Raw genomic sequence first — 26,515 nt, 5'->3', positions numbered from 1 at the left:
TATGTCTGAATTGTCGAATCTTTCTGAATCTCTCTGAATTGCTTCAAAAGATTCCGATTCGATTCAGAGAGATTAAAGGGTCTCCTGATTCATTTCAGTTTTGGAGAGTTGGCCACTGAATTGGGCTTAATCTCCGCTGAATCAAATGAGCAACCAAAGCTTTGCACAACCCTAATAGGTTCCAGGGCATACAGCCTCCAATGGGCTCTTTTGATGCCAACTTTGCCAAGACAGGCCACCTATGCAGAAATCACTGCAGCAATAAAGGATCACTTTTCACCTATCCCATCCATGGTTATAGAATGATACCAATTCCACCAACAACCCCAGATGAGTGGGAGTCAGTGGCACAATCTGTGGCTGCTTTAAAGTCGTTATCAGAACTTTGTTAGTTTGGACAGGTGTTGAGTGATGCCCTATGAGATCAGGCATTGCTCTGTCAGATGGTGAACAAACTTGGAGGAAATTATTGACTGTGCCCACTCTTACATTTACAAAAGCTGTGGAAAAAGCAGTTGCCATGGAAACTGTTGAGGACTCCCAGGATTTTAGTATGGGAGAAGATGCATCGTTTAAATTGACAAGACCAAGAGGCACAGAAACTAAGGAAGTTTTCCTGCAGCTGTTGTTTGCAAACCATGTACACTGAACGGGTTTTCTGGGCACATCAGGTCAGTTGCAGGAAGTGCCCAATAAAAGGCCATATTGCTATGGCTGGTTGAACAGTGCAACAAATAGTAACACCTTGGAGTCATCTACCCAGGGAAGCATCTATGAAGGAGGGACACAATAGGGAGCCTAAGTCCAGAATATATAACATGGAAGTAGACCAAAGTTCTAGTGCCACTGATCAAGACCTGGGCTTGCACATACTATCAAAAGCAGCTGTAAGAGATAGTATCGGGGTCACATCATTAACTAAAGGTGTCTGCATAAGAATAGATCGAAATCCAGAAGTTGCTGTTTCCCTAATACCTGCATCTCTTCATAACTAACGTGTTTCACAGGTACCCTTAGAGAAAACCTCCATGCTTCTGATGGCTTACACTGAAGAAAAGGTAGCCCCAAAACAGTTATGTTGGGTGACTGTTCAACTAGATAGGCAATCAGTCCATTTACCCTTCTGTATGGTTGAAATTATCTACCATTGTACAGCAGATCTTGGCTAGAAAAGCTGAGAGTGATTGGAATGAGATCATGTCAATCAGAAAAGCACCTCAGGGGCTTCAAGAAATGCTAGATAATTATTCCAAGGTTTTTGAAACAGATTTTGGGCAGATGATCAACATCTTTGTGCAGCTCAAAATCAAGCCTGGATACCAACCAAAATACTGTAAGCCCAGAGTTGTACATTATGTTCTGCAACCCCCGATGGCAGCTGATTTGGACTGTTTGGTAAGAAGTGGGGTGTTTTCACCCGCCGCACACAGTGAACAGGCTACACCGATTGTTTCAGTGATCAAGAAGAAAAGCTCAGTTCAAATTTATGGTGACTTTACAAGAACACTGAATCTGGCTTTGTGTGCTGTCCAGTATCCTTTGCCTTGCATTGAAGGTTTGTTTACTGCTCTTAGTGGAGGAAGATGTGTTAGTAAATTGGATTTGAGTAATTCCTACCTCCAAATAGAAGTGGATCCTGCATCTAACAAATACCTCACAAAAACACTCAAAAGGAATTATACTGCTATAATTGATTGCTTTTTGGCATTACATCTGCTACTTCCTTCCTCCAGAAAGCCATGAGTGAAATCCTTAAAAGGCCTGAATGAAATACAGTGCTATTTGGACGGCATACTGGTTACAGGCAAAGACCAGGAAGACCACTGTCGGAAGCTTGATGCTGTCCTGCAACATCTAAAAGACACTGTTGCAAATGCACAGGGACAAATGTGAATTTTTCAAGTCTTCTACTGAATACCTTGAGCATGTCATGGATGCCAAAGGATTAAAGAAATCATCCTCCCTTATAAATGACAAAAATGAGGGGAATGTAGGCCTCACTGGAAAGCAGTTATTAATCAATTAACTTTGGTTAATATTGCTGCCCACACAAAGGCTTTCCTAAAGCATTGACCAGAGTAGGCCTTGCCAGCAAACCTGACCTATACATGAACTCCTCACATAAGCAAAACTTGGCAGGTGAGCCAGATATGCATTCCTACCAAGAGATGGGAGGGGGAGATGGTGGTATAAGGTAGGTTAGTCCAGTACCAGGATGATAAGGCTGAAACGGGAACACCCAGGTCAGAATGTGAAACACCCATGGTACAGGATGGTTTGAGACATTCAAGATACAGATGGAATGCAATATATACTTAGTTCTGATTATTGAATAAAAGGAGAATAGGAAACCAGGGGAATTTGCAGTGGCCTGGGGGAGACTGCATGGTGTTGTGCTGACTACCTTGTCACAGGTACAGATGCCTTAACTCCTGGTCTGATGTATTTGTTAGGCCAAAACGTGGTAGGGCTATGCTTGTAAACAATAAACCTGTCTGAATCTTTGCTACTGAACTGAGCCATTCTTTTCGACGAGATTGGTGTTGGAAACTCCTGACTGTGACTTTGCCAGCACTGTGGTTCCTGAAACTGTATCACTGATAACACATTGATAACATCCAACAAGGACAACAGCAATGATGACATTGATAACTCTGGACAACAGGCAATACTTTGTGCACCACCACTAAGAAATATTTCACAGTTACATTCCTTTTAAGGATTACTTAACTATTATGGCAAATCTTTGCCTAATCTGGCAACAATATTGACACCGATACATGAACTACAGCAAGCAAAAAAGAAATAGAAGTTGACTAAAGAATGTGAATGTGCATTTAATGAAGCAAGAAAATTGTTTTCATTGACTGATGTTCCTACACACTTTGATGCTTCACTTCAGGTGCTTGTAGACATGCGGGATGGCTGCTTCTATGCATTGTAATTACAGTGTGTCAGCATATTTGATTAATTGAGTCTGCTACAGCATGCTAATTAGCATGCTCCAGCAACCTCGGCGTTCCACGCATTCAGAATCCCCATGCTTCAAAATGGTGGTAAGGGTGCTTTAACTAAAGCTTTAGTTAAAGCCAAACTAGAGCTTTAGTTAAAGTTGAATGAGCTTTAGTTAAAGTGCCCTCACCACCATTGTGAAGTGCGGGATGCTGAATACACTAAACGTTGCAGGCAGTTTAATTAGAGCAGCTCCCAAAAGCCGCTCTAATTAAAGCACCCCACCCCCAGAGTATGTATAAAGGTGCCCTTCCGTTGCAGTCAGCATTTGATATATCACATATAAAGTGGGAGCAGTCCTTTCCCATATGCTTCCTGATTGCACAGAGAAGCCAATTGCTTCTGCTTCATGAGCACTAGTTGCTTCTCAAAGGAAATATGTACAGCTATAGAGAGAGGGAGTCTTTTACATGTTATCTTTGGAGTAAGGACATTTCGTACTTATCTATGTAACAGACCAGCTTTCTTACCTGCATTGCTCAAGTGGCCACCAACAGGGAGACACCACAGAAGTATTGAATTTGATGGACCATTTACCTGTTACCTACATACTCTCTCTGCTAGTCTAATCTCCTACCACTGTGGAGCTACAAGATATAATAATTGGGCACGCTTTAAATAGCAGGACAAAATGATTTCAATACTTATTGCTTTCTAGTTCTTTGCAGGTACCTAACAAATCAACCAACTGAAGAAAAAACATACAATATTCACTTGTTTATATTAAAATAGAGTCTGATCTTTCTTCCTTTAAAGTTAATGAAAGCTTTGCTACAGGCAGGTTATGGCAGAAAAATTGGAGCACAAAATCCTAGACCAGGATTTTTGAAAGGCTTATTGATTTTCACACATAAGTAGCAAACCCAAGTCCATTTCCAAGAAAAGCTAGGCTGATTTATGATTTTATAAATCCAGCAGCATGATGTAAAAACAGGTAAATTTAAGGTTTTGACTGGCTTGTGCTTTGAGCTTGAACTTGTAAAACCGAATATCCAAAGCAAACCTGGGCATGTAATCCCTGGGAATGAAAATGAAGACATTTCAATATAATTGGTTCCCACGTAGCCAAGTAGTTATATAGAAAGATTCTAACAGACATCTCTTCTTTGGATACCTTCATACACTAAGATAGCCCAAGCTTTAAAATTATGCCTGTGACCCATAGCACAGTTATCTAGGCTGACATAAAAACATTGTGTAGAGAAGCATATTTCCTAACTGGGCTTCCTTGCTCAGTATAACCCTACAAGAAGAACAATGACATACCTGTGTGAGTAAATGCTAAGTCACCATCAATAATACCATGTGTAACACATTTATTTTCATCTGTCAAAGCTACTATATGTTAAATCTCTACACTAAAGCAATAATATGCACTGCCTTGAGTTCATAGATTCATAGATTCATAGATGTTAGGGTCGGAAGGGACCTCAATAGATCATCGAGTCCGACCCACTGCATAAGCAGGAAAAAGTGCTGGGTCTAGATGATCCCAGCTAGATACTCATCTAACCTCCTCTTGAAGACCCCCCAGGGTAGGGGAGAGCACCACCTCCCTTGGGAGCCCGTTCCAGACCTTGGCCACTCGAACTGTGAAGAAGTTCTTCCTAATGTCCAGTCTAAATCTGCTCTCTGCTACCTTGTGGTCATTGTTTCTTGTAACCCCCGGGGGCGCCTTGGTGAATAAATCCTCACCAATTCCCTTCTGTGCCCCCGTGATGAACTTATAGGCAGCCACAAGGTCGCCTCTCAACCTTCTCTTGCGGAGGCTGAAAAGGTCCAGTTTCTCTAGTCTCTCCTCGTAGGGCTTGGTCTGCAGGCCCTTAACCATATGAGTGGCCCTTCTCTGGACCCTCTCCAGGTTATCCGCATCCTTTTTGAAGTGCGGCACCCAGAATTGCACGCAGTACTCCAACTGCGGTCTGACCAGCGCCCTATAGAGGGGAAGTATCACCTCCCTGGACCTATTTGTCATGCATCTGCTGATGCACGATAAAGTGCCATTGGCTTTTCTGATGGCTTCGTCACACTGCCGGCTCATGTTCATCTTGGAGTCCACTAGGACTCCAAGATCCCTTTCCACCTCTGTGCCACCCAGCAGGTCATTCCCTAGGCTGTAGGTGTGCTGGACATTTTTCCTCCCTAGGTGCAGCACTTTGCATTTCTCCTTGTTGAACTGCATTCTGTTGTTTTCTGCCCACTTGTCCAACCTATCCAGGTCTGCCTGCAGCTGTTCCCTGCCCTCCGGCATGTCCACTTCTCCCCATAGCTTTGTGTCATCTGCAAACTTGGACAGAGTACATTTCACTCCCTCGTCCAAGTCGCTGATGAAGACATTAAAGAGTATTGGTCAAAGGACCGAGCCCTGTGGGACCCCACTGCCCACACCCTTCCAGGTCGAGACCGACCCATCTACCATGACTCTTTGGGTGCGACCCTCTAGTCAATTCACCACCCACCGGACTGTGCAGTCATCCACGTCACAGCCTCTTAACTTGTTCACCAGTATGGGGTGGGATACCATATCGAAGGCCTTCCTGAAGTCTAAGTATACGACATCCACTCCTCCTCCTGTGTTCAGGCGTTTCGTAACCTGGTCATAGAAAGAGACTAGATTGGTCAGGCACGATCTGCCCACCACAAACCCGTGCTGGTTTCCCCTCAGCATAATCTGCCCTGCCGGGCTCTCACAAATGTGAGCCTTGATAATTTTTTCAAAGACTTTACCAAGGATGGAGGTGAGACTGACTGGCCTATAGTTGCCCGGGTCCTCCTTCCTCCCCTTTTTGAAAATGGGGACCACGTTAGCCCTTTTCCAGTCCTCCGGGACTTGGCCCGGGCGCCACGAGCGTTCGAATATTCCCACCAGTGGCTCTGCAATGATGTCGGCCAGTGCCTTCAGCACCCTCAGATGGAGCCCATCCGGGCCTGCTGATTTAAAGGCATCCAGTTCTTCCAAATGACTCTGCATCACCTCAGGATCTACGTATGGAAGTCCGGCGCCTTGCTGCTGCCTCTCTACAACCCCAGTGAGAGACTTGTCGTGCCCCTCGCTTAGGAACACTGAGGCAAAGAACTCGTTGAGGAGTTCAGCCTTGTCCCCCCTATCTGTCACCAATTGTTTCTGCCCATTTAGCAGTGGTCCTATTCCTCCTTGGGCCTTCCTTTTACTCCCAATATATCTAAAAAACAATTTCTTGTTGTCTTTTACTTGGGTTGCCATCCTCAGCTCCATGGTAGCTTTGGCCCGCCTAACTGCCTCCCTACAAGCACGAGCAGAGGAGGTATATTCATCTTTAGTGATCTCACCCTGTTTCCACTTTTTATGTGCTCCCCTTTTGGCCCTTAGGCTGCCCTGGATTTCTCTGGTCAGCCATGGAAGCCTTCTGGCCCCTTTCCCTTTTTTGCCTCGCTCGGGGATCGTCTTGCTTTGTGCCCGAAGGATCGTTTCCTTTAGGCACAGCCACCCTTCTTGGGCTCCCATCCCTTCAAAACTCCTACTCTGCAGTGCTTCCTTGACTAATCGCCTGAGTGCATTGAGATCAGCTTTCCTAAAGTCTAGCACTTTCACCCTACTAGTTACCTTACCCACTCGCCGTCTTATGTTGAATTCTATTATAAGGTGATCACTGTCTCCCAAATGGCTACCGATCTGGAGGTCCCCTATCATGTCATCTCCTGTTGCCAATACCAGATCCAGTATGGCATTCCCCCTAGTGGGACCATGCACCTCCTGTGTCAGGTGGAGGTCCTGTATACAGGTTAGAAACCTGCGTGAGCAATGGGACCTTGCTGTCTGCGTCTCCCAGCGGATGTCCGGGTAGTTTAGGTCCCCCATGACTACTGCCTCTTTAGCTTTTATGGTCTCCAAGAGTTGCCTCAGGAGCCCCGCATCTATTTCTTCCCCTTGGTGTGGGGGTCTGTAGCAGACCCCTACCACCAAATCCCTTTCTTCTTGCCCCCCATGTAGCCTAACCCACAATCCTTCTACTTCCTCAACCTTGGATTCTGTCTTGATGAGGGTTGATGTATATTGCTCACTGACATAAAGTGCAACCCCCCCCCCCTTTCTTCCCCGACCTGTCCTTTCTATACAATCTATAGCCCTCAATATGTACCGCCCAGTCATGGGATGAATCCCACCAGGTCTCTGTTAGCCCCACTAAGTCATAGGTGTTTTGAGCAAGCAGGAGCGCTAATTCATCCTGCTTGTTCCCCATGCTCCTAACATTAGTATATAGGCACTTGAGCCCTGCGACTGGTGCCTTTGCTGCCCCCCTGCTCCGAGTCCCAAGGGGCCCATTGTTTCTTACCTTCTTGTTTCTTACCTGTTCTGTAGTGCTGGTCTCCCCATGGCTTTCAGGTTTCCAATGTTCTTCTTCTTCAAGCTGGGCTGTCCTTGTGGGTGCCACATGGTTTGGTGGTCCACAGCTTCCCCTGCCCTCGTACTCCCCTCCCCCTGACGAACCTAGTTTAAAGCCCGCAGGAGGAGATCCGCCAACCTAGTAGAAAACACACTGGTTATTGGTTGGTTATTGGCTTTGGTCATACTTCTTGCTACTGTTTGCAAACTAAAATTAAATAAGCCACTGTTTGGCTTGTGTTTGTGTGTGTGCGTGCGTGCATGCACACGTGTGCATATGAGTGTGTTTAATACATTACTAAGTAAAACTGCAACTAGGTCATCTATGTACATGTAGTAAGGCCTTACCCAGTCCAGCATCAGGCCCATCTAGGTGCCACAAATTCCCCTTCTCAATCAAAACACCACCTAGTAGAAACCTAAGTATTAACTTTCCCCTTCCTGGACTTGATTTTTTTTAATGTAGTTCCTTGAAAGCCTCTAACTGGCTCGCCATCCCTACTGCAGTGTGGTCTACAGTACAGGGTGCGTTTACCAATCCTTTACTCCACTCCCTGGACTATACTTCCATTCTTGGTGCAGGGATTCCCCGGAGCCCTTTTTCTCAAGCTAGGTCTAATAGCCTGCTACAGCCCTCCAGGGTAAGACTTCTTTCCAACAGGGTCTTCCTCTTGCTTGCCTCACTTACCCAGGTCTCTGCCAGGGAACTAAGGAGAATCTCCATCTTACTAGAAGTAGATCCAGATCTCCAGGTAATGAACCTAAATTAATGAAGACAATGGGGTGCTTTAAATACTGGTCCATAATATTCTTTGACCTTGTATGATGAGGTTGCTTACCGTTATTTCTCATTGACACTATCCGTAGGCCTCAAGCTATGGTAAAGAACTGGTGGCACTTGAAGTACAGAAATAAATGATTGCCTGAAGAAGACAGCTGTAGAGAAGAAGGAATTAATAGCTAGAAAGGGTAAAAAGAGAAAGAAGTGGAGCCTGGGGCTCATTAACAAAGATTGCTCAGAACATAATTATGTCATTCTTGAAGCAATGTGGGAGAAATGCTAAACCCATAGAGTAGAATGGGGTATCACTCCAGAGAGAAAACTGAGCTAAAAACAAAATCTGCCATGGACCCCACCTCGAGTGTCCCCCTCATTAGGCACTTAGGCTAACATCAGTTTATTGATTGACTGGCACATACACATGCACATAAGTAAATCATATGTGGTCAGCCACTTTGACATCAGTGAGGCTGAGCCAATATAGCTATGAGAACCAGAATGATTTTTGCATCTGTTGTGTTCAGTATAAAGAGCTTGTAAAACCCTACATGCTCTGTCAGTCTTATGTGGGAAAAAGATTATAATTTCACAGAGTATCTCAGTATCTCCTAAAGGTTTCATTGAAACAAGGGTTTCTTGCATCTTTACCCCCTGTAACTACTCTTGGAATAAGAAAGCTGCTTGCTGGAAGTGATTTAGTAGGCAAAAAGGAAAGGGTACTAACAAAGTGCAGCACAGAGGTGGGGCCCAGCTATTGACAGTAAGAGTCAAAGAAAATTATTGAGACTTGGTTGACAGCCATTGAAACCAGATTGTGAAATGAAGTAAATTTTTTGCCACAGTTCTGAGAAAAGCCTTTATAATTATGACCATGTGTCTTATTAGTTGTGCAGTTGGGTCTGACAAAGAAGACTCCATGGTTAACTGTAAGTCACTGTCACTGTGTTTTAAGGAAGGAGAATACACTCAAGTGACCCTGGAACAGGGAAGAAAGGAGTACATTAGAAAAAGCCATGGAAAGGGAACAGAGAACTGGCCCTAAGTTACAGATATCTGCTATTTTCTTTTGTTGTCAGTAGTCATGGTCTAAAATGCTGAAGTGAGAATGACAGGTAGAAAAGAAACCAGGTAAAGTACTGGCTATGGATTCAGAAGATCCAGGTTTACATTGCTGCTCTGCTAGAGAATTCCTAGATAACCTTAAGCAAATCTTTCTGGTCCTCAGTTCCCTATCTTCAAAATTGAGAAATTCCACATCTATAACTCAGGGATGATAAATACATTAAATATAGGGAAGAGGTTGGATGCTACAGTAATATAAATAGCCATGAAGAATAGAGCCATACTGACTGCTGCCTTTTTAAACAACTAACTATGTTTGAAACCTTGCAAGTTTAGGCTTGATATTAATCACTAATGTCCAGATCCTGAAAACACTTACACATGTATTTTACATTACAACTGAGAACAAATCATTGAGATTAATCAGTGTAGGGGTGTTCAGAATACACAAAAGTGCTTGTAGGATCAAAGCCAAAGTGTAAAACATTAAAAATGTAAGAGAGAGGAAAAGGGCTAGAAGGAATCTTACAACTTTCTTGTGAAAAAATTCTTCTCCCTCCCCTCTATTTTCTTCCCTCTTCACCTTTATCCTTCCATAGTTTTTGTATAAAGCTCCCCCTAAGTCAACCCCAGGACTTTTTGAGTGATAAATATATTGCCCCCTCTGCTCATTGGAGCAGCAAGAAGCCTGGGAAACACTATCCCATGAATCCCATGCTTTCTATCCTATAATGCACAGGGCCTGCTAGGCAGAGTGGGAATCCCACCTCTGAATGCTGCATGAGATTGCAAAAACCACTGAACATAAGAACATAAAAATTTCCAAAGTGAGGTAGACCAATGGTCTGTCTAGCCCTATCCTGTGTCCAACCATGCCCATTGTGCCTGGCATAACAAATAGGCCTGTTTTCAACCATAGCAAATAGTAGATACTTTATAGAGAACGTATATACAGGGCATAGCTAGTGTAAATCATCGTTGTCAGACTGTCCCTGGCACCTACCAACTTTGGTGTAGGCCTGTCAGAAGCCTAACAATCTTTGATTGTTATATTTAATAGCTTTCAATGGACACATCCACCATGAATTTGTCTAATCCCTCTCTCATTCTGTTTATACCTTATACCTCTACAACCTCCTTTGGCAAGAAGTTGCACACGTTTACTATGCACTATGTAAAAGTACTTCCTCTTGTTTGCTCCTGAATACATTGTTTGTAGAAGATGAAAAAATCCAGTCATAATTATGCTGTCAGATTAAACAATAGCACATTGTGCTAGAAAGATAAGCGCCACTAACTATTCAGTAGCATTGTTCAGTCTGAGATGGAGTCTGACTGCCATTGGTATTCACTTAGGGCTTCTTTGGGATAAAGCTATTTGATTCATTCATTCATTTTAAGGCCAGAAGGGCCCATTGGTGATGATCTGGTCTGACCTCCAGTATAACACAAGCCATAGCACTTCACCACGTAACTCTTGCTTTCAAGCCCAATAAGTGTGATATTTGGCCATTACAATTCACATTCCTTATTCAACATAGACTGCCCAGAAATATTTCTAATTTTCTTCCTGTAAAGCAGGTTTGTCCAGTTTCCAGACAGTAGGGGAATGTATACCCCATGGGATGCAGACTCCCAGGCTGCATGCAGCAGGGACCAGATGGCCCTCCTGGGACCCCCCCCCCCCGCCCCCAAACTGCACAGGCAGTCTGTGGCCACACACACACAGTTTGTGCAGCCCAGACAACCCAGCTCCTCTTGTGGCTATATGTGGAGTCTGGCTCCCCTTAGCTACATGCACATGGTAGGCAACCCAGCTCCCCTCCTGGCAGCACAAAAAGCTTGGCTCCCCTCTCCCCACACCCTCTCCAACTGCCCTGCCCCATTTCCAAGAGCAGGGGAAAGAAGCAGAAGCCAAAGGAGAGGGAGCCTAGACATCCCAGACACCATAGCAGCAGGAGCAATGACAAGAACGGTGGCCGGCCAAGATACCTGCTGTAAAGTATATGATCCATCAGCAGAAAGTGATCCCTAGACAAGGACTACTTCTTAGACTGTTTTAAATAGCACCCATGGTAGGGCAAGTTTGTTATGGGTTATTTCAAGTTTTAAAGCAGCTTACTCTCTCCATGCACTCAGCAGAAATACAAGTTATGAACAATTTGGGCAAGCATGCAGTATCTTGAACAAAGTGAAATTAATGGTGTGACATGTTGAGAAAACAAGCCAAAATTATTTTTTAGCTGTAAATACTTGGAATAATGATTTAACCAACCTGCCAAGTGTTCGCGTGGAGAGAGTGTGCCGTTTGGCTGGTGATCCTCAAAGAAGATACATAAATCTTTGCAAATACAGACATGCCAGTTGATTTATGTGTTTCAGCATGCTAAGTGGAACACTGGCGCAACCCCACATAAAAAATCTTATTTCACTTTTTTATAGACACATTTGTGATAACAGTATGCAAACCAAAGGAGTGAGATAATTACAAGATGCAGGCTTTTTTTGGCTGTACTTTATGCTTCATTATGCCTTAGAGATGCATTTTCATAACCACACCCCTGATTTTGTATGCTTGCCTGAAAAATGTTTGTGACCAGAGAGGCTTGATGTGATGTATCATATTGGTGTGATCTTGCAAATATGCTATATATGAGCTGATTCCATTCCTCCCTCTCCATAAAATTAGATGATACATCTCAAGGGATTTGGCAGGTGAGGAAAGACACATTTAGATTAAATCATCCACATTTTTGGCTCACATTTGTGGCCTGAATTTCTGTAGTTAGTCCTCACTCAGGCCACCTGCACGCATTATGTTTCAACCAGAAGAATCTCCCCTTTTCTGGTAGATACTAGGAGTGTGGAAGTGTTCAGTCATTTTCTCCCAGTGGAAACATGCCCCCTCTGGAAGAAAGGTCTTCCAAGTTGAAACCAGGAAAAATCTACCTGTGAGAGAGTTTTTTCTCATCTCCTTCTTTTCTCATCTCCTTGTGAGAGTGTTTTTCTTCCAAGAATGAGTGTTGTATGCTGCTCCATTCCTCCCCTCACCTGAGATCAAGTCCAAGTCTTCCCTGTCCATAGCCAGTCACCCTACGGACTGACTGATCTATGCAGCTGTTGCCATAAGGAGTGAGCAAACTTTTGATCTATAATCAATCAATAAATAGCATTTTATTGTCAGCTAGATATTTTAGATAGATAGGAGGATATTTATAAGGAACCACTTCTGCAGTTTGTTCTGCATTATGAAGAGCACACATGTTAGAAAGCTTCCCCGTCAGATTTTCCAAGCATGGAGTAAGAAAAATAATAATAGGCTACAGAGCCAAACTCTATCCTGTATGGGGGAACCCCACCCAATTTATGATGTAATACATTAGTATTTGTACAGGGAGCAGCCAAGATTTAATGCATTACATATATATTTCACTGTGAGTCAGATTTTTTTTTTTTTTTCTGATGGAGAATAGGAGAACACATTACCACCATGTGCATTACCTTTCTGATACTGAGACAAGATGCCACAGAGCATCCCATTGCTACTTAAGGTTTTCATCACAACGTCTCTTTTTTAACAACCTTGTGAGGAGGAACCTCAGGATATTTAACATATTTCTCATACAGACACACACACACACACACACACACACACACACACGTACATGTACACGTACACACACGCGCGAGCATTTATAGGAGTTGTGTCATATATGTGTGTGTGTACATGTGTGTGCTACTGTTAATGTTTCTGTACTGGAAATGAGTTATCTTTCCAATACCAGGCTTTGACTGATGGCATTTTTTATTTTTAATATGGACTCTAGTAATCAATGTCAGCTGTGAAAAGAAATATATTGAACTGTATTTTAGTGATTTTTGGATCAAATTGAAAACAAACTTTGAACTTTATATCATGGGATAAATTAAATATTTCATAACTTCTGATTACATTCTAGACATGATACATCAATCACACAGAACTTAATCTTTTTCTGTGAATTATGGGCCTCTTTTCCATCACATTACCAGGTGACCTTTCACTGTATTCAAAGGCTAGTATAACAAAGTAGAACTACATAGATTATTTTACATTTCCCTCTTATTTTATATTTCCACAGCCCACTGAAATAGAAACATATATGTCTAAAAAAAGGCACCCCAGCAATTGTACCAAATAATATGAGCTTGATTAATCAGGCAGTTGTCAAAGTGAATAAGCAGCAGGAGTGTAAAAATACAAGCTATAACTCCTATAAACTACTAACACCACTGATGATAATCTCAGTCTGAATAACCGGAGCCTGGGGATTTAAACACAGGCAGATTTAGTTATTGAGGCTGTAAGAGTATCCTTCAATAATATAGGCAGGGAGTTCTGGGCAACTGTTGATACAGACATTTTTAAAATGCATGAAAAGGATGAGTTTCCGACCCAGTTTTTCTTTTCTGATTTACTGTTAGTAAAAAAGATGATTAAAATGAAACTGCTGCCGCTTACCAGGCTTTTCTGTCCTTTAGTGTTGCAATATGAATGGTAGACAAGCATGGTGTCTCTTTTTTCCTATCCATCAATCAAGAATCTCTTGGAAGTGGTATTAATGCTATTCTGCCAAGTCATTTAGTTCATCTGCAGGTTTTACTAGCATACTTAATGCCACTTGGATAATCTGTGACTTGGAAGAAATGAGAGCAACAGCAATACTGGTTCAAAGAACAAAACAAAATAATTATCAAAGAATAAACTTTTCAGTAAAGGATGACTAGAAGTGTAAGGAAGAGACTATTTACTGATATGTTTTCACTTTCCCTCTTGTTTTTTATTTATTTAATTGGTTGTTGGGGGGGGGGGTTGTTTGTTCTGTATCTAGGAAATACCACTTTAAACATGAAGCTTGAACTTAAGCCCGTTCACTTAACGATGCACTGTGGGAAGCTGAGTGCTCAGAAGCCCACCACCACCTCCAGGGGGCCAGCGATCCTGAGCGCAGTGTTGGCCAGCACTGGACGGTGCTGCAGACCTCGAGGATGGCCTTTCCAGTGGCTGCCTGCCCACCCTGAACAGGTGGGTGACATTGCACAGGCTGGTGGGCATGGCAAGCTGCAGAATGGCGATGGCCACGTGGGTCTCTGTGGGGAGAGGCTGGTGCATGGTGGTGTGCTAGCACTCCAGGTGCAAGCCAAGCTGCTGGACTAGCTCCTAGAACATGGTTTGGATCATGCAGAATGAGTACAGCCACTGGTCGTCGTCCTAGGTGTGCAGGGCAATGCGATGCCACCAGTCCCAGCTGGTGGGGTGGGCCCTGAAGCAAAACCTGACACTGATTCTTCTGTTTATTTCTTTTCCTCATCTCTGCACTCGACACCTGATTTGAAGCCCTTTGAAGTTAATTGGAGACTGTTCTCCAACTTCTATAAGCTTTCAAGGTTTTAACGTAACAATTGCTTTCTTATTCAATGGGGCATCCTTATTGTTTTCTCTTAAAGATGAATGTGAATAACGCAGAGCCCTACACACACACACACACACACACACACACACAAATCTGTCTTTTTGCTTTCACAGAAGGTTGATGACCTTTCCTGGTGTGGCCACTACCTGAGTCAGATGCAGGCTAAATTTATAACAGTCTGCCATTATGATCCTAGTATTTGTGTAGCCAAAGGTGCTTTTTGATCTTCACAACTTTTGTAATATCCAGTAAAGCTGTATGACATGCAGCAATGATTAGTACTTTACACTAAGTCTGAATCTGAACCCACACTAGTAAAATATTTTTCTCACTTATACAAAGTGCATCATCACCAAAGTTTCATGCAACTCAGCGCTACTTACCATATTCAAGGGGTACGGACTCCCCAAAACTACAAGCTACAACTGGTCTGAACTGCAGACCAGCAGGTGCTCTTTAAATCAAGGGAGCACTTTAGAGACAAAACTCCTACTTAGTGTTTTTGGGGTTTTTTTTCCTTCCATACAAACCAAGGTCAAAATCAGTTGTATTCTCTCCTTATTTGTCCAGACAAAAGTTCCACGTATCAGAGTTTCCTCTAAAGGAAAACTGAAGAATATTTTAAGTAAGCACCTCAGGATGTGGATCATTCTCCACAAGGTCCCTGTCCCTGCTCCTCCCTTCACCCCTCCTGAATCTGGTCCACATAATTTTCTTTTCTTCATTTAATCCAGTTACTCCTCATTGGATGCATCTACACGTACACATTTACTACGCAATAACCTAAATTTCTACACAGTACAGGCACGTGTCTACACATGCATACTCATACTGCACAGTAAATTGTCAGAACCAAGTAGTTGTATGCCTATGGCACAGTGGAACATTCCTTTGGTTTGATCCATAGTGGAACATTCTGCTGTCAATCATTCTGCATGCCTGTGCCATGGTGGAAAATTCCATTGGTTTGGTTTGATACATATGGCACAGGGAGAAACTAGGTCACAGCAAAAAAGTAGGTCACAGTGGGAAAATTCCGCTATGTAACTATATGCCACAGTAATGGAAAATTACAGCTTAGAAAAAGTTCCCACCAAATTTTATGCAAACACGCACCCCACTATTGGCTCTTTATAAATTGTTCATATTTAGTAACTAGCGATTGGCTTGTTAGTCATATAAAAGGTAAATCAGTTTCCTCCCACATTGGAGAATTCCTCATATTCCTCCAGGTTGGAGAGCGCATTGTTCTCCAGGTTGGAGCACTCTGCACACACCTCAGAGAAGGAGAACTCAGAAAGTGAACTCGGAGAGCTCAAACTCCATACATATCTCTGAGGAAACCTGGCGGACTGATCACCCACCAATGACTCCCCGTCACACGACCCTCCTTACATACCCCGACCCCGGTACTGCAGTAAGCCGATTACAGGAACTTTGTCAGTCCTCTCGTGAGTTTAAGAGAGTCTTTGTAACTCATTTGTAACTGCAATTAAGCCAGTCAACTCTGCCTGCACCCATACATCAGTGGCATAAGTAAACAATCTATTTGTTACCAATACGCTTCCGTGCCTAATTCCGCTCCATCGGTCAAAAAGTACCCACCTGCCCTTTCGGGCTACTGGCCATAGCCCCGGCCTACCACTAGGTTGCCACATAAATATGGGTGCGTTGTGGTGATGTGGGAATAAATTTGATACCTGAATCATGCAGGTATCAAATTTATGCCAGATTAGTTACCGCGCAGTAATGCACGTGTAGATACAGTAATTCGCAGTAATGCAGGAGCCTCCTGGCTGGAGGCCAGCCCCAGGGCTCTTGCTTGGCCCCTCTCCTGCTGCTCAACTAGGCTGCTCTCTAGCAGCCCCTAGCTACAGGGTATAGATGCCTGCAGCTATTTTGTTTTGTGGAGCACACACGCCAGAGCCTGTGCTCACTGCTGGAGTCCAGCAGGTCCCATATGCTGCCCTGGACAGCCCATAGCCTGTGTTTGCCAAATCGTTCCCACTCCAGAGCTGCTCCCTGGCCACAAGTGATTGGTGCCAGGGGTTGCAGTTTGCTGCACTCCTTGCCCAGCCCTGTGATCCCACCAGGGCCAGCACCTACTGCCTCCTGCTGCTCACCCCCACCTCTCTCTGAAGGATCATGGTGAAGTGCCTCAGCTGCACAACTGTGACTCTAGCCAGTCCCTGCCTTTGGCTCCGGCCCCTACCCCCTTCTTGTCCCCCTTCCACTTCCCTGCCCCTGGATTTCCCCCCACAGCACACAGGGAGGTGAAACACAGGTCAGAACTTTGTGAGCAGGCTGTGTCCCCGTGGCTGGGCGAGCACAGGCTTCTCATGTGCCGAGGAATGCATCAAGCCTGGCAGCGATCTCCTTGGTGGCCGGGGCAGGAATGTGTAGTGCTGCAACAGGTGGCCCTTCAGGCAGCAGAAAAGGTTGTGAGACAGGCCAGGCTTGCCCCCAGGCTGTCATAGCTCAGGGTTCCAGGAGCGCAGATGTTCCTGGGGCACCAGCAGAGTCAGCAGCAGCAGGGCGTAGGGGATTGGGCATCCCTCCAACTGCACAAGCAGTTTATCATTCACTGACCATGGCACATGCAGCAGGGGCACACTCGGAGTACAGCAGTGGCATGCTGGGGAGCCAGCCCCAAGGAACCTTCTTGGAGAGGTCTCCTGCGGAGAGGGCAGAAGTGTGGCCAGCCCCTTAACCCCATTGTCTAGGAGCCCCGTGTACCCTAAGCCTTGGCACCAGGGTCTGGGCTGCAGTGAAGCACAGCAGTGGGCCTGCAGGGGCAGAGGGGGTGTCAACGGGGGCTGCGACCATGGCAGCAGGTGTTGCTAACAGCCTGGCCTGGCCCACCCTGGGAAGGTAGCAGGGGAGGCAGGCAGCCTGCAGCTGGCCCCCAGGGAGCAAGTGGGGATGGGGGGGCTCAGGCAGCAGCCACCTGGGCCCAGGCCTGCCACGCCAACTTACCATGGTTCTTGGGTGCCTGCACGCTGCTACCCTTTGATCTGAGGCCAACAGTTCAGGGCCCCTGAAGCAGAACATCATCTCTCTCAAATATTACAAACTCTTACAAAATCCTTCTGTCTCTTGCCTCTGGAGGGCCAATATCTGGACATGGGGGAGAGGCCACAGGGTCCACAGGACTGCTGCCACAGGGTCACCACCACCTGTCACTGAATAAAGTTGTTCTGTTAATAAAGTTTGTACTTTTTGACCTACATGTGTGTCCTGGAGTGCTGCTGGGGGGTCAGGCAGGGAGGGGGGGACAGTGGGACAAGTGGGCTGGTGTGGGAAGTGCAGGAGCAGGAGGTCAGCCAGAGCCTCCTGCAGCCAGTGCCCTGGGCCTGGCTGATGGGTTCACAGTTGTCCTGGGGCCTGAGCATGGGAGGGAGTGGGAAATGCCATAGGGCCAGCAGGCCCCATGGCCAGCAACTTTTGAAAGTTTGTTCACAACCCTTTCATATATTCTTGCAACTTACTTTTGGCTTGCAACCCATGGATTGAGAAATACTGATCTAGTCCAATCCCCTGCTCAAAGCAGGACCAGTTCCAGCCACATCATCTGAGCCCAAGGCCCTGTCTAGCCGATCTTAAAAACCTCCAAGGAAGGAGAGTCCACAACCTCTCTGGGTAACCTGTTTCAGTGCTTTACTACTCTCCTAGTGAGAAAAATTTTCCTAATATCTAGCCTAAACATCCCTTAATATCTAGCCTAAACTTTCCATTTTAAGATAATGATGTCTTAAAGAGTCAAATAAAATCAATATTGCCTCTTTAAAAATACCAAAGGTGCTGAATTCTTAAAAGCACCACATTAAATCAATTACCCTATAAAAGACCACAGGCCCTAAGATTTTAAGTGTTAGCCTTTAAAAATAAATGGTCCTTCTATGGTACCTATAAAGCAAGTTAGATTACCATTAGTCCAGAAACAGATAATTGTCTTGTTAAAAAAATCTCTGGAATAATTCTTAAAATTACTTGATACTATATCTCCAGTAAATAACTGTACCATGCTATTATTTTTTATTTCAGTAAAATAATCTGGAAAATGATGTGTTCACATGTATTTGTATCTGGCAAGAAACAATGTTGATTATAGAAAAATATGTATATATTGTATTACAGTGGAATCCAGATAACAGGGCAACACAATATCAGTTAAACACACTTTCAAACACAATTTCAAAGCATAGGAAAAATCCCAAACTGAATACAGTCCTGTTCTGTAATAAGTTGTGAGGTTTAAACATTTTAGTGTCAATGATTATGAGAGTGTCAGGTTCTCTTTATGATTGACTTCCTTTTTTATATACAGTCTACTGAATACATAGATTCATAGATTGTAAGGGTGATTGTAAGGCTGCAAGGGAACTTGGAAGGTCATCAGGTCCAGCCCCTTGCACCAAGCAGGAAATGATATTTGAAGTGCATGTTTTGACTATATTATCTATTTTATTTGCCAAACATTTGTATTATGTATTTCTTATGGAGAGGTGCACTATATTTTTGTTAGAATATGCGGGAAATAAATCCCCTGAATAGGAAACGGGAAACTAGAATCACCTAGTAATGTTGTTTTGTCCCTATCAAATTCCAGCTGGCAAATTAGTGGTGAATACTAGGGCTGTGCAAAACAGCATCATTCCAATTCAACTTCTGTTTCAATGATTCAATGGAACGGTGTTTCATTTCAAGTTTTGTTTCATTTCAAAAGCATTGTTCCGTTTCATTTGGCCAAAACTGTTTTGCTATTTTGACGCTGTTTTGATGTTTTGCTGATAGGTTATTATAGGGAAACATAAAATGCAGCAGGCAGGCAGATCAGGGGCTCCCCCGCACCAACCTGAGGGCTGTCAGGGCTGTGCCTGAGTCCTCCCAGGGGGGTGCTCCCCCTATCTGCCTGCCAGATGAGAGAAGCTGGGTGCTGCTGCCTAGGACCAGAGCGGGGAAGATCACTGCTGCCACCAGTCCCAGGCGGCAGCACCCAGCTCCTTTCATCTGGCAGGCAGATCAGGGGCTCACCCGCACCCCTGGGAGGGTTGTGGGGTCTGTGCTGGAGTCCTCCCGGGGGTGCTGGCCCCCAGTCTGCTTACTAGATGACAAACCATCATGGGCGCAGCCCACACCCAGTGCCACCTTGATCCCTGGGCAGTGGAGCAATCCCGCACCACTTGATCTGCCCCAGGCCCCCACCTGGCTGGCTTCAGTAGCAGGCAGGGCAGATCAGCTGGCACGGGGACCTGCTGCTCTGATCCCCAGGCAGGGGAGCATTCCCACACCAGATAATCTGCCCTGGGCCCCCACTACCAGAGACCATTACCAGAGCCAGCCAGGTGGGGTCTGGGGCAGATCAGCTGCTGTGGGGCTGCTGCCCTGCCCAGGGATCGGGGTGGCGGGTCCCCGCTCCAGCTGATCTGCCCTGCCCTCTACTGGAGCCAGCTAGGTGGGGGCCCAGGGCAGATCAGCTGGTGCAGAGACCCTCCTCCACCCCAGTCCATGCCCGAGATGATCTGCCCCTGTCACTGGCCTGCTGACCCCAGGCAGCAGCACTCAGTTCTTGTCATCCAGCAGGCAGATCAGGGCCCACCCACACCCCTGGGAGGGCTGCATGGGCTGTGCCAGAGTCCTCCTGGGGATGCATGCACCCCAGTCTGCCTGCCAGGTGACAGGGGCAGGGTGCTACCACCTGGGGCCAGTGGCAGCACCGATTATCCCAGCTCCGGTCTGTCATCTTGCAGGCAGATCAGGGGCACACAGCCCTGGGAGGACTCTGGCACAGCTCCTACAGCCCTCCTGGAGGTGACAGTGGGCCCCCAATCTGCCTGCTGGATGACAGGTGAGTGCTGCTGGCTGGGACCGGCACTGAAGCCAGTAAGCCTGGCTTCAAAACTTGAAACTTATTGTTTTCTCTTAAAGATGAATGTGAATAACGCAGAGCCCTACAGGCTAGCCATATGATTTGGAGACCTTTTTCAGTTCCATGCTGATTTCTCTGTTTCTTGGTTCTTCATGTGTAAAACAGGAGAACATATTTAGAAATAGATCTGGTGCTCTCCCCTAACCTAGGGGTGTTCAAGAGGAGATTAGACAGGCATCTGGCTGGGGTTACCTGACCCCAGCACTCTTTCCTTCTTGGAGCAGGGGGTCAGACCCGATGATCTACCAGGTCCCTTCCAACTCTAGAAATCTAAGAAATCTATGAAAAAAACACTTTCATAGATACTTCATTAACACCTTGGTTGTCTCAGTTTGGCTGCCTAAGATATAGTCCATATTAAAAGTGAGATATGGAAGTACACAGGTGTTTGTAAATCTAATTGCTAAGTCCCTGATTTTTGGGCTATGGACACATACTACATTTATAGCACTATAAACACTAACATCCACATGGTTGCGCCATTGTAGAACCACAAAAATGGCAGATCCAGCATAAAAATGTGCTTCTTTCAAAGAGGAACATCTCTGTAGTGCTACACTTCGTGGCACTGCATATAATGCATGGACAATTACACGTAGCATTACAGGGGTCTCTCAGATCCTCAGCATCCCAGTCCTCTGCTTTTCTTCCCCCTGCCCTGCTCCCACTTAAAAGGGATGGTAGGGAGAAAAGCTGGCTCCTATAAAAGCCAACAAGTTTTGTGAGTTATCATGGAGCCCTGATGGGACCCCACTGCCACCACAAGTACCATGAGGGCATCAGCAACAGCAGATGTACCCATAGTGGCTGCAGTAGTGGCAGAGAGGGGTGGAGGCAGCCTCACTAATAGGCTCCATAGGGGTGGGGGAAGCAAAAGAGCAGCTTTTGCCCTCTCCTCCTCTACCTCCTCCCCCCCCCCCCAATTATTTTGTGTGTTAAAGCTTTACAGAAGAATGTGCCTTTAAGTAGTGCTCCAGCCAGAGGGCTGTGCATTTAGGTAAGACACCCCATGCCCCTCCACCCACCAGTGCTTCAGTTTTGTAGCACTACTCAGGAATGTTGTTGATGTAAAAAGAGTGTGTGTCCATAGCCTTTGATTGCCAGGTGCTGGTCTGATTAGAAGAAGGAAGTACTCAGTCTCAGGAGCACTCTTAAGTTTTATCAGCTGCAACAACTCCCGAGTGGCCATCCAAGCAATGGGGATCTGCCAGTATAGCAGAAAGCCCCTTTTTCCACCTGCCGGCATTTGCTTTCTCCTCTTTGGATACGTTTCTCCTCTTCTACCTTTTCTTCCTTCCTCTTTCTTTCACTATAAGATAAGGAATTGTGTTTTAAAGTTTGTATGTGTGCATTTTGTATCTCCCCTTGTATTTTAGTATTTGTATCTATTTGTGTGCCATGGCATTACTCTTGTAGCTTATATTTTATACTCTTCACCTTTTAACTAAATGTGCTTTAGTTTTAGAAGTAAGTTATACACTGTAACAATGTTAACAAGGGCAGGAATCAAACTGCCACTTCCCTGTATCAGGTGGGCCCCTGAAAGAGTGAGTGAATCAGTGATTGAATGCATAACACAGTAGCAGGCTTCAGTAACAAGCGGCAATTAACACCTACAGAAACCACAGATCAACCAACCGAAGAAATCAATAGGAGACAATGTAGCAACCAGGAATTCTCTAAACTTCACTGTTCAAGGGCTAGAAACTCCGGTCTGAGTTAATCAATGCCGGGGACCAACTTTTGGGACTGAATATCTCCAGATCGACCACTCCCAGAGCCCTATTCATGACAGTGGTAAATTAATCAAAATTCATCAATGGACTCCCAAACCTGCACATACATGTGGACGACCCCTGGGGCTGACAGATGCCATCCAGTAGCCACCAAGGGGGAAGCCCCGCGAGGTTCAACGACCCCTGGATTGAGCAAACCTGAAAACTGAGGAGTCACCAAAGTCTGCCAAGTACAGATAAAAACCAGTGAAAAGTGACCCTCAGGGGTACCCTCTTGAGCTCCAACTTGACCAGCACCCGACCTGTCCGGCCAGAAGAACCAGCCGGCGACCCCCTTCTGGAGGATAACACCACATTGGAAGAAGCCTCAACTGACCATCGACAGCAGACTCCAGCACTTGTGGGAGAGGTATACCCAACTCTGGTGCCCTCCCCCCCAAAAACATTTGTAGCCTACTACTGTATATGTGCATGTGTGTGTGTGGGAGAGGACCAGCCCCAAGGTTTATGATTTGACTTTGTTACAGTGTTTCAATCCACCTAATAAACCAGAATTTTAAGGATCCAGAGTTGGACATTTGTAGCCAACACCAGAGCACAAGAACCTCCAACTATATTACCCTGAGGTTGCTGAGGAAAGGGGTCTATACTGACCCCATTACACACTGTTGTGTAGGACCCTCTCAGCTGGCTTCAAATCCAAATGAACATTTGGATTCAGCTGGTAAGAGTTTCTGGTCCATAATATTTAGCAGTTATATAAAGCTTTAATTTCAGAGTGATGGCCTGACAGGTAGGTATTGTTAAATACTGCAAGGATTGGGCTATTAGATGAATAAAATAGCACAGGAATAATGCAATTGCACGGTTTGAGCTCAGTATTATATAGTGAATCAGACCTTTGCATGTGATTTTTGCTTAATTTTATCTGGGGAGTTATAATAATTAGCTCATTGTAAAATGCACATGGTGCCTCTTGCAGTCTATCAAAAAAATCACAATACCCACTCTTTTATGTTAATACAGCAGGCATATGATTTCATTTTGTTTGTTTTTTATTCCTCCTTCAGAAAAGAAAAGACCTTTAAAACACAGAAAATGAAAAGAAAATATAAAACTATATTGAAGTAAAATAAAGAAAGCTTTAAAAAAATGGAAGAGTACTCTTGTGTGTGCTCTGTTTGATATCTCATGAAGGAGGGAAGGAAATTATTGTAAGGAGCCAGAGTGATAGCTCTGGAAACCACAGTCCTTTTTAGCTAGGGAAAACTGTTTCTGCAGATGGTTGACAAAAGTCTGTTAAGTGATAAATAGACCTTTATCAACATTAAATATTTCCCCTATTCCATAGGGTATGTGTGAATAAAGCAAACATTTTCCATATTGCCTTAAAGTATGCATTAGCCCTGTGCTGGAGAGATCAAGTCAAAACATGAATAGGTATGGAAGTATCCATTTCCATTAAAACCTGCTCTTCACTTAGGCCTTCTCTTAATTAATAGTGATGTGCTGAAACACCAATACACATTGCATATACTGCTCAAAAGCTTTCTGTTACTTCCTGTGTGGGTGGATTTGTTGTGGCTGCTTAAATCTCATCTGGGATGCTGCTGACATGACCATTCAGACTGAAAGATTATGACTATGGTGCATCTATATGTGCACTTTACTTTGGAATATATTAATTAACTCTGCAGTAAAGCATTACTGTCTACATGTGCACTGGTTTTAGGGCACAGTAAACCAATTAACTCTGCCACAAGACAGTGCTGAAGGGGCAGTACTATCTTACAGCAGAGTAATTTACTGCACTGAAATGCACATGTAGACACAGACTGCAAGCATAAATTATGCCTGGTCAGCCGAGCCAGCTGGGGGCTTGCTCCACCCCAGCTCATATTGCTGCTGCCCCAGGTACACGTACAGATGCTGCACCTGGAAGCAGTTTACTCCAACTCGAACTGCTCCAGAGTTTATTGAGTCGCATTAATTGCACATGTAGATGCACCTTGTTACTCCTATCCTGATAATTCTTGTCTATTCAAAAGGCATTCAGAGAGCAATATCCCATTTCTCTCATTCTTTGAAATGAGAGGAAAGAAATCAGACTAGGAATCTCATTAGACCAGGTTTTTCTGTAGCATTGCAGCCATGGATATATTTGCCATTAAGCCAAATTTCCAATTGGTATAAACTGGCATAACTCCACTCCATAACTCCAGAATGGGCAGAATTTTGTTTTACCTACTGAATGAAAGAGGCGCAGATTGACATTAAGTGAGTTGCCCAACCATTGTTTAGGTGCAGGGCTGCCAACTGGTGGTCCTCAGGCCACATATAGAGTCCATGCAGCCTACAAGCAGCTAGCATGAGTCCTGCAAGTCCCTGCAGCCACCTCTCCTACTGCCACAGAACAGAGGAGGGCTCTGGATGGAAGAGTGGGGCTGCACACCACAGGTACTACCCACATGGTGGGGGTCCATGTTTACCCTGTGCAGTAGGGGCCGGGGGAGAGGGCACTGAGGGGACATATGCTGCCCATGCAGCCTGTACAGCAGGGGACAGGGGATGGGGGCGGGAAACCCAAGTTCCTGCTTACACAGTGTATGGCTTGTGCATCATGAGCCCTGGTTTCAGTGTGATTCATATACCCCCCACTCTTGGTATGTTAATGCCTTCATTCTAGGAACGGGGAGGTGTCTGGATGTCTCCAGCTGGTGATCCTGTTCCTAGAAAGGTATCACTATGTGCCAGAAAGAGACATTGCAATCACTCCAACATGCTGCGTAATTTGGAGCTAGTCTCTAGCTCCACTTTAGTTTTTCATCAAGTAAAACAGAATTCTGCCTAATACGTCTACTTTGAGCTGATAATCACTCAAGGTATTTGCCTTACCCTGAAGCACCTCCTCCAACAGGTACAATCATCATCATCATCATCATCTCCACTATAGTAATCTATGTGAGCCAGAAAAAATCATACATCAAGAGATGTGCTTCATTACTCCATCTTTATAGTTTTTCCTCAGTAGGTGACAATGCTGCACACATCTGTGCTACCTGGCCTTCATTCATTAAGAGATTCTTCAAGCCGCTGTGTTAGTTGCATGCTTATATGTATGACCTTCTGTAATTTATGAGCTCACAGGTCAAGTAGGTGATCTAGCACTGACACAAATTTAGGACTTGACAGATAGGTAAAAGGTCAGAAGTCAGGTCAAAGGCTAAATACAAATGAAAGTGAATAAGTCAGATAACAAACTATCCACACACTAACTTGTCCCTAGAATAAACTATATATCCCTATAGAACCCTTGACAAAAACAAAAGCATTTTTGTCTTGAAAATATCTTTCTCAAATGTGAATAGAGATGAACAAAGTTCAAGCAGGTTCTGTGCTCAGAGTTTTAAGATATATGGTGATATGGTGAATACTGTAGGAAATTTTAGGCGTTCTAATTGACTTTTTAACATGGAAATTAGGCATCTAAAACCTCATAGGCCTTGAAATAGCTCGCTTGTATGTTTATTGCCTATGAATATATGTGTGTGTGTATATATATATATATATATATATATATATATATATACACACACACACATACACACACACACATGCTGTGTTAAAATATTATTCTTAAGACTGCAAAATTAAATGTTATGAAGTTAGGACATGTCAGAATTCAGATTGCCTGGGTAACTTTAATTTGGCCATGTGCGTGCACAAATGTGTCTGAGAGAGAGAATTATGATACAATCTTTAATTCACATACTAAGATTTCCAAAGGATCCCAGTGTCATTCAGCATGTAAGATGGATCTCTGGAAAGGAATCAGATTTTTTCACTGAAAGATATCATTGTCCATCGGATCCTTGTTTCATTTATTGCAGAAGTTATAAGGTGTGTGATGACTGAGGGAGGAGAATACAGGAAGAAAAAGGATGGTTTCAGGGTTAAAGGAAACTTGATTCTAGCCTAGCATCTGCAATTGAGACCAATGGGAGCTGTGCTTTGAACAACTAATCTGCCATTATGGGAAAATACTCTGGGGGAACAAAAGCCCTAGGCATCTCAAATTGAGTGCCTACCTTTTGACCTTAATTTCTTTGCTCCTCAGTTACCCATCCAAATTAATTAATGTTCATGAAATACTCAGATACTATATAGTGAAGAACAGCA

Source organism: Alligator mississippiensis, chromosome 4 (assembly GCF_030867095.1).
Source record: "Alligator mississippiensis isolate rAllMis1 chromosome 4, rAllMis1, whole genome shotgun sequence".
Classification (NCBI taxonomy): Eukaryota; Metazoa; Chordata; order Crocodylia; family Alligatoridae; genus Alligator; species Alligator mississippiensis.
The sequence above is the reverse complement of the archived record's forward strand: the minus strand, read 5'-3'. Positions refer to the sequence as shown.